The following is a 7,934-nucleotide window of genomic DNA, read 5'->3' on the forward strand; positions in this document are numbered from 1 at the left end:
TCAGCCAGAATGACAGCAGTGACAATGCTAGGTCCTTAACCCACTGAGTCACAAGGGAACTCCCTGTGTCTCCCTTTCATTGCACACACTCACCCCCCCACAAAATGCCTACCCTCAGCCCTATCCATAAGCCCTGGCATCACTTCACTTCTAAAACTGGTCGTCTTGGAATTCCCTACTGGCTCAGCAATGTAAGGAACCAGCATTGTCACTGCTATGGCTCGGATTGCAGCTGTGGCTCAGGTTCAATCCCTGGCCCAGGAACTTCGCATGCCTCAGGTCCACCAAAAAAAAATCGTTACGTGAATAAAATGGGCCATTTTGAAAATGTTATATGTGTGGAAATATACAGTATCTGCCCTTTGGACCTGGCTTTTTACACTCAGCAGAATTCCCTGGAGATCTGTCCACATTGTATATATCAATAGTTGGGTCCTTTTTGTTGCCGAACAACATGTGGAACTGCCATAGTTTGCTTAGCCATTCACCTGCTGAAAGACATCGAGGCTGGGAGTTCTCATCATGGCTCAGCAGTTAACGAATCTGACTAGCATCCATGAGGACGCTGTTTCAATCCCTGGCCTAGCTCAGTAGGTGAAGGATCCAGCGTTGCTGTGAGCTGTGGTGTAGGTTGCAGATGCAGCTCAGATCCTGCGTTGCCGGGAACTGTGGTGTAGGCTGGCAGCTACAGCTCTGATTCTACCCCTGGCCTGAGAGCCTCCATAAGCCTCGGGTGTGGCCCTAAAAAGAAAAAAAGGACATCTAGGCTGTTTTCAGTTTTTTGGTTTGTTTGTAATTTTTGGCCACGCCCAAGGCAGCAAATTTCCTTGGCCTGGGATGGAACCCAAGCCACAGTAGAACCAGAACCACAGCAGTGACAATGCCGGATCCTTAACCATTGAGCCACAGGGGAACTCCTCTTTCCAGTTTTAAGCTATTAAGAATAAAGCTGCCAGGAGTTCCTGCTGTGGTGCAATGAATTAAGGATCCAGCGTTGCTGCAGCAGTGACATAGGTCACAGATTTGGCTTGGATTCTGTCTCTGACCCCGGAACTTCCATACACCATGAGTATGGCCAAAAAAAAGAAGAAAAGTGCAATTAAATTTAATGCCCAGGGTTTTTTTTGTTTGTTTGTTTTTGTCTTTTTGCCTTTTCTAGGGCCGCTCCCGCGGCATATAGAAGTTCCCAGGCTAGGGGTGAAACCGGAGCTACAGCTGCCGGCCTACACCACAGCCACAGCAATACCAGATCCAAGCCATGTCAGCCACCTATATACACAGTTCACGCAACCCTGGATCCTTAACCCACTGAGCAAGGCCAGGGATGGAACCTGAAACCTCATGGTTCCTAGTCAGATTCGTTTCTGCTGAGCCATGACAGGAACTCTGAGAATTTTTTTTAATTTTGCTGAGATCAATATTTCAATTTTCCCTTTTACAAATCATGCTTTTGCTGTCAAGCCTAACTCTGCCTCACCCTAGATCCTGAGGATTTTCTCCCTGTCTTATTTTCGAAAACATTGGAGGGGGGGTTGAAAATGCTCTTTCTTTTTTTTTGTTTTTTTTTTTCCTCTTTTTAGGGCTGCACCTGTGGCATGTGGAAGTTCCCAGAATAGGGGTCAGATTGGAGCTACAGCTGCCAGCCTACACCACAGCCACAGCAACATAGAATCCAAGCCGTGTCTACAACCTACATCACAGCTCATGGCAACACCAGATCCTTAACCCACTGAGCAAGGCCGGGAATCAAACCTGTATCCTCATGGATATTAGTTTGGTTTGTTACTGCTGAGCCACAACGGGAACTCCTTTAAAAAAAAAAAAAAATGCTTCAAAATTATCGTTGATTTACAATGTATGGATTTTCTAAAAGTTTTATCATTTTATGTTTTTCCTCTAAGTTTATAATTCACTTTTAGGGGTGATGGTTGGGAGAAGTTTTTCGGGGTCTTGATTTTGGGGAATTTCTTTTTGCTTATGGCTGTCCAGTGACTCCAGCATCATTTATTGAACAGGCTCTCCTTCCTGCATTGAATTGCCTTTCGACCATTGTCAGAAACTGGTTAAGCGTGTTGGTGTGGGCATTTCTGGGTTTTCTCTTTTGTTCTAGTCATTTCTGTGTCAGTGCAGCACTGTTTTAATTACGACATAGTAGATTCTATACCAGGAAAGTGAGTCAGGGTCCTCTGAGGCTGCCTTGTGACTGGGCCACACCTTAGGCTGTGCCTGCTTAGTCGTTTTAGCAGGAATCCTGCTGAATGAGTTAGTGGTTAGAGGACTCCCCACCCTAGTGTTACGGACTCTTTATGTCCCCCATGTTCCTCGTGTGATGGGGTAGGAGGGAGGTGGAGCCTTTGGGAGATGATTAGTTCGCTTTGTCGTGATGTTGGGGCTCTTGTGATGGGATTGGTGCCCTTCCAACAATCAGATCTTTCTTCCTCTCTCTGCTCTCTACCACATGAGGACAGAACCAGAACGTGGCCGAGTCCCCCTTGTGGCTCAGTGGCGGTGAACCCAACTAGGATCCATGAGGATGCAGGTTCGATCCCTGGCCTTGCTCAGTGGGTGAAGGCTCTAGCATTGTTGTAAGCCGTGGTGTAGGTTGCAGATGCAGCTCAGATCTGGTGTTGCTGTAGTTGTGGCATAGGCCGGCAGCTGTTGCTCTTGGCTGTGGTGTAGGTCGGCAGCTATCGCTCCGACTGACCCCTAGCCTGGGAATTTCCATATGCAGCGGGTGCAGCCCTAAAAAGAAGAAGAAAAACAGAACAAAACCAAACCCAGAAAGTGGCTATCAGCAGCCCTGAGAAGGTCCTCACTAGAACCAGGCTGGCCATGCTGGCGCTGAAGCAGCTGAAGCACCGTGATCTCAGAATTCCAGCCTCCAGCCCCGTGAGCAATAAATCCCTATTGTTTATAAGTGAGAAATAAATCCGTATTGCTTAGAAGTGACAAGTTTCTGATAGAGGAGCCCAGGGTCCATACTTGGGATATGCTCACCCTCAACATCTGGTCAAATTCCTCCTGCCCCACCCTGGAAACTTGATCACCTGGGCCTGCCCAGAATGCTGAGACGTCCCTCCACCCCTGATGTAAATTTTTGTTTCCGACTCTTTCTATATATTTAAATCCAGAGTAAATAGAGGGGACCTGCTTGGCTATGAAGATGTTGGGAGCCAGTAGGAGGTCCCTTAGGCCCGTTTAACCTTTTCTTTCTTTCTTTCTTTTCTTTTTTTTTGTCTTTTTGCCTTTTCTAGGGCCGCACCTGCGGCATATGGAGGTTCCCAGGCCAGGGGTCTAATCAGAGCTATAGCTGCCGACCTACACCACAGCCAGAGCAACGCAAGATCAGAGCCACATCCTAGACCTACAGCACAGCTCATGGCAACGCCAGGTCCTTAACCCACTGTGCTGGGCAGGGATCCAACCTGTGTCCTGGCGCTGCAGAAACAATTTGCATCGCAGCAGGAAATTCAATGTCTTCATGGACTTTAGACTGAAGATATATCACCCCATGTCTAAACTGAGTAAAATCTTGCTGGTGCCTTTTACACTGAGGGTAACTAAACTCAGTCTTCCAGAGAGGAGTTAACACCACAGAATAAAACTTAGAGCCATCGTCCAATAACGGAGATCTTAGCCAAAGAGGAGACTCCCTGAGGAGGCGGATGGGCACAAGAGGTCTCTTCTGGTCCTGAAAGCAGGCAGGCCCTGTGGGGTTTCTAGGCGCAAAAGCCTTTCTGTACCCCTCATTTCTTTTTCTTTCTTTCTTTCTTTTTTAGCAAGCAAGCAAAGTCTTTATTACAGGAAAGCAAATAGCTCCCAGGGCTGCTGGAGCGGGGAGAAGACCCCCCCCCATTTCTTACTCTTAGGAAATGGGCCTCATTCGGCCACCATGACCTTCCCGACGTTCCTAGGGACAGGTTCAGACAGTTGCTGATCAGAAAAGGGAGGGGATGCAAAGACGAGGGACGAAGGGTCAAGGTCAGCTTAGTCCTTCCTTGTCCTTCTCCCTGGCTTAACTGCACCCTAAGCACAATCACCCATAAGATAAAGATTAGGCATCCTGAGCACAATTGCCTGGGGGTTAAAGAGTATTAGCACATGTTTTCAGAAGCTTTCCTAGTTTGTTTTAATTTCTGATCAATATGCCCTGTTCGCAAGTACTGTTCCTCTAGGCAATAACCCAGAAGACAACCATCACAAACACCTGACTCCAGTTTTGATGACTCAGATTCCCCCAAAGAAAGAATAATGCATATTTGTCCTAATCCTGATTCTTATTCGAAAACCTGCTTTTCTCCTTTTTACAGTAAAACTCCTCGAGATTCTTTCTAACGGGGGGCACAGTCTTTAGGGCATTAGCCTGCTGTGGCCTCCTTTGCCTGGCAAAGCAATAATGCTACTATTCTCTCCTTTACCCAAAACTCTGTCTCTGCATTTCAACTGGGCATCGCCGACAGAGCCCGAATTATGGCAAGAGTACCAGCTGCTCCGGATGTTTGTAGAGTTCAGGCAAAGAAGAGAGTCTGCTCCGGCCCCCTCATCATTGGTCATTATAACTGTCAACTGAAAAAATTACACACCACCTACAAGGTGAGAATTCTACTTTCTTCAGTGGACACACTGCTGACTTAAGCCCAGGAGGCTGGACCTCAGGTAACCCTGAGAAAATTTCCAGGAGGTGAGGGTGGAGCTGGATATCCTAGAGTTGTGCCAAAAAGGGCAGGTAGCAGGAACAAAAGATTACTGTTAGGGAAAGAAGACTGGATCTCTCCGGTTAAGGAAGGAATGTGGTGCTTTTCTCTGCAAGGGCCCGGGCCTGAAACCGTTCCTTTGATATGCACCTCAGCCCTCAGGGGCCTGTGGTCCCACATCCTGAGGGCTCACGCAGGGAGGGGCTCCCGTGCGCCGGCTGATAATGGCAGGTGCTGTTCGTTTCCTTCCAGAGCTCTCTCCGCGCTCCTCCTCAGACGTGGCTGCAAGGGCGGACGACGAGGTCATCCTTTGCTTACGGATGAGGAAGGCAACGTTTTATTTCTCAAGCTGAGGACACGGCACATTTATGGATGCGGGTCTTTCATTCTAATTATTTTCATCAGCCTTTTGTGATTTCAGCACACAATCCTGGGCACATTTTTTGTGTGTTTACGCCTGTGTATCCTATTATCTCCGAAGTCACTGTAGGCATGGTGATTTTAACATCAGTTTCCACATGGTCACTGTTATAGGGAGACAGTGCGATGTATTTCTAATATCCTGCAATCTTGCTAGAGCTATCCGTTCTAGGAGGGTTTTGTTTTGTTTTGTTTTGTTTGTAGGTTCTTTGGGATTTCCTACTCGAAAATCCTGTCATTTGCAAAAGGAGGCAGGTTTATTTCTCCCTTTCCTGCCTGTTTGCCTTTCATTGTTCTTTCTGGCTCTGCTGCAGAGGCAAGGCCTTCCAGCACGTTGACTATCGTGATGAGAGTGGGCATCCTGGCCGTGTTCCTGATTGGTGGAGAGCAGCCTTCGATTTGTCACCATTACTATGTGGGACACGAACTGCAGGGCTTTTAACAGACGCTCTTTATCAAGTTCAGGCGGCCCCCCTCTATTCCCACTTTGCTGAGAATTTTTATCATGAGTAGGTGCCGAATGTTGCCAGACACTTTGTGTCAATTCAGAGAATTTTTATTTTTCTCCTCTAACCTGTGTATATGGTAGATTATGTTTATTGATTTTTGCATGTTGAGCAAGCCTCCAATACCCATGATAAATCTTACTTGGTAGTAGTGTTGCAGGAAGGGGGACCCCGTCCTGGGCCGAGCGTGGGCTCTTGTCTAACACGGGGCAATGAATTGTCTGAGGAGACACAGGTACTGACAAAGCAAAAGTTTTTAGGAGTTCCCTTCGTGGCTCAGCGGTTAACGAATCCGACTAGGAACCATGAGGTTTGGGGTTCGATCCCTGGCCTCACCACTCAGTGGGTTAAGGATCCGGCGTTGCCGTGAGCTGGGGTGTAGGTTGCAGATGCTGCTCAGATCCCGAGTTGCTGTGGCTGTGGCATAGGCCAGAGGCTACAGCTCCAATTACACCCCTAGCCTGGGAACCTCCATGTGTGTGTGGCCCTAGGAAAGGCAAAAAAGACCAAAAAAAAAGCAAAAGACTTTAATGGAAGGGGTACCCGGGCAGAGAGCAGCAGGGTATGGGCACCCAGAACTGCTCTGCCACGTGGCTCCCAGTCTCAGGTTTTATGGGAATGGGGTTCATTTCTAGGTTGTCTCTGGCCAATGGTTTTACTGGACCCACACTTGGTCTGGCTCAGGGTCCCTCGCGGTGGTGTGCACACCTCTTAGCCAAGACAGATGCCAACGCCAAGTGCTCTGGGAGGTTGGTCATCTCCCCCCTGCTATTGGCTCCTCTCAGACTCTCCCAGGTAGCCTTCAGGACAGCACTAAGCTCCTTATCAGGGCCTCTGTTGCGAGAGGATTCATTCAAGCGGCTGTTGCTGTGCCTGGCCAAGGAGGGAGGTTTCCGTCAATGGTCCCCTAACAATAGCATGTAGTTCTCTTTATACATTGTTGGATTCCATTTGTAATACATATATATATATTTTTATTTTTTAGGGCCGCACCTGCAGTGTATGGAAGTTCCCAGGCGAGGTGTCAAATTGGAGCTGCAGCTGCTGGCCTTCACCACAGCCATAGCAACACCAGATCCGAGCCTGCGTCTGTGACCTCCACCGCAGCGCAGGGCAACACCGGATCCTTAATCCACTGAGCAAGGCCAGGGATCGAACCCACATCCTCATGGATGCTTGTCGGGAGCCACAACGGGAACTCCCAGGAAGTATCCATTTTATAAAGGAGGATACCAAGCTTCAGAGCTGAGATCTATGAGCTGAGGCTGCCAGATGCTTGTCACAAAAACATCAGAGCACTGTAAGGGTATGTGTGCATGCACACACGTGTAAAATTCATGTGTGTGTATATATATATATGAATATATATATGTATATATATGTGTGTATATATATATATATCTTGTCTTTTGTCTTTTTAGGGCTGCACCCATAGCATATGGAGGTTCCCAGGCCAGCCTACACCACAGCCACAGCAACGCCAGATCTGAGCCACATCTTCGACCTACACCACAGCTCATGGGAACACCGGATCCTTGACCCACTGAGCGAGGCCAGGGATAGAACCCCCGTCCTCATGGATATTAGTTGGATTCGTTAGCCACTGAGCCACGACAGGAACTCCCTAAAATTCATATTTAAAAATTTTTTGATGGTTTTAACTGACAATTTATATTTAATGTGGTCTTTTCATTTTAAAAAACTCTTTTGGCAAAACTCCTTTACTTCAGAATAACTGGATGGAATGTGCAAATCTTCAGTTTTCATAAGGTTTGTAGTATATGACCACATAGAAAGTTGACTGCAAGATGGGCATTTTTTTCCTTTTTCTTTTCATTAAAGCATAGTCGATTTACAGCGTTGTGCCAATTTCTGCCATGCAGCAAAGTGACTCAGTTTCACATTCTTTTTAAAATATTCTTTTCCGTCATAGTCTATACCAGGAGATTGGATATACTTCCCTGCGCTGTACAGTAGGAACTTGTTCTTTATCCACTCTTTTTTTTGCTGTTTTTGTTGTGGTTTTTTTGTTTGTTTGTTTGTTTTGCCTTTTCTAGGGCCGCTTCTGCAGCATATGGAGATTCCCAGGCAAGGGGTCTAATCGGACCCTAGCCACCGACCTATGCCAGAGCCACAGCAACGCGGGATCCGAGCCGCGTCTGCAACCTACACCACAGCTCACAGCAACGCCGGATCGTTAACCCAGTGAGCAAGGCCAGGGATCAAACCTGCAACCTCATGGTTCCTAGTCGGATTCGTTAACCACTGCGCCATGACGGGAACTCCTTGTTTATCCATTCTAAATGCAGTAGTT

Source organism: Sus scrofa, chromosome 18 (genome assembly GCF_054392235.1).
Source record: "Sus scrofa isolate SSC_HxYL_T2T_F1_AM1 chromosome 18, Sscrofa_HxYL_maternal_Yorkshire_Landrace_v2.0, whole genome shotgun sequence".
NCBI classification, from domain to species: domain Eukaryota; kingdom Metazoa; phylum Chordata; class Mammalia; order Artiodactyla; family Suidae; genus Sus; species Sus scrofa.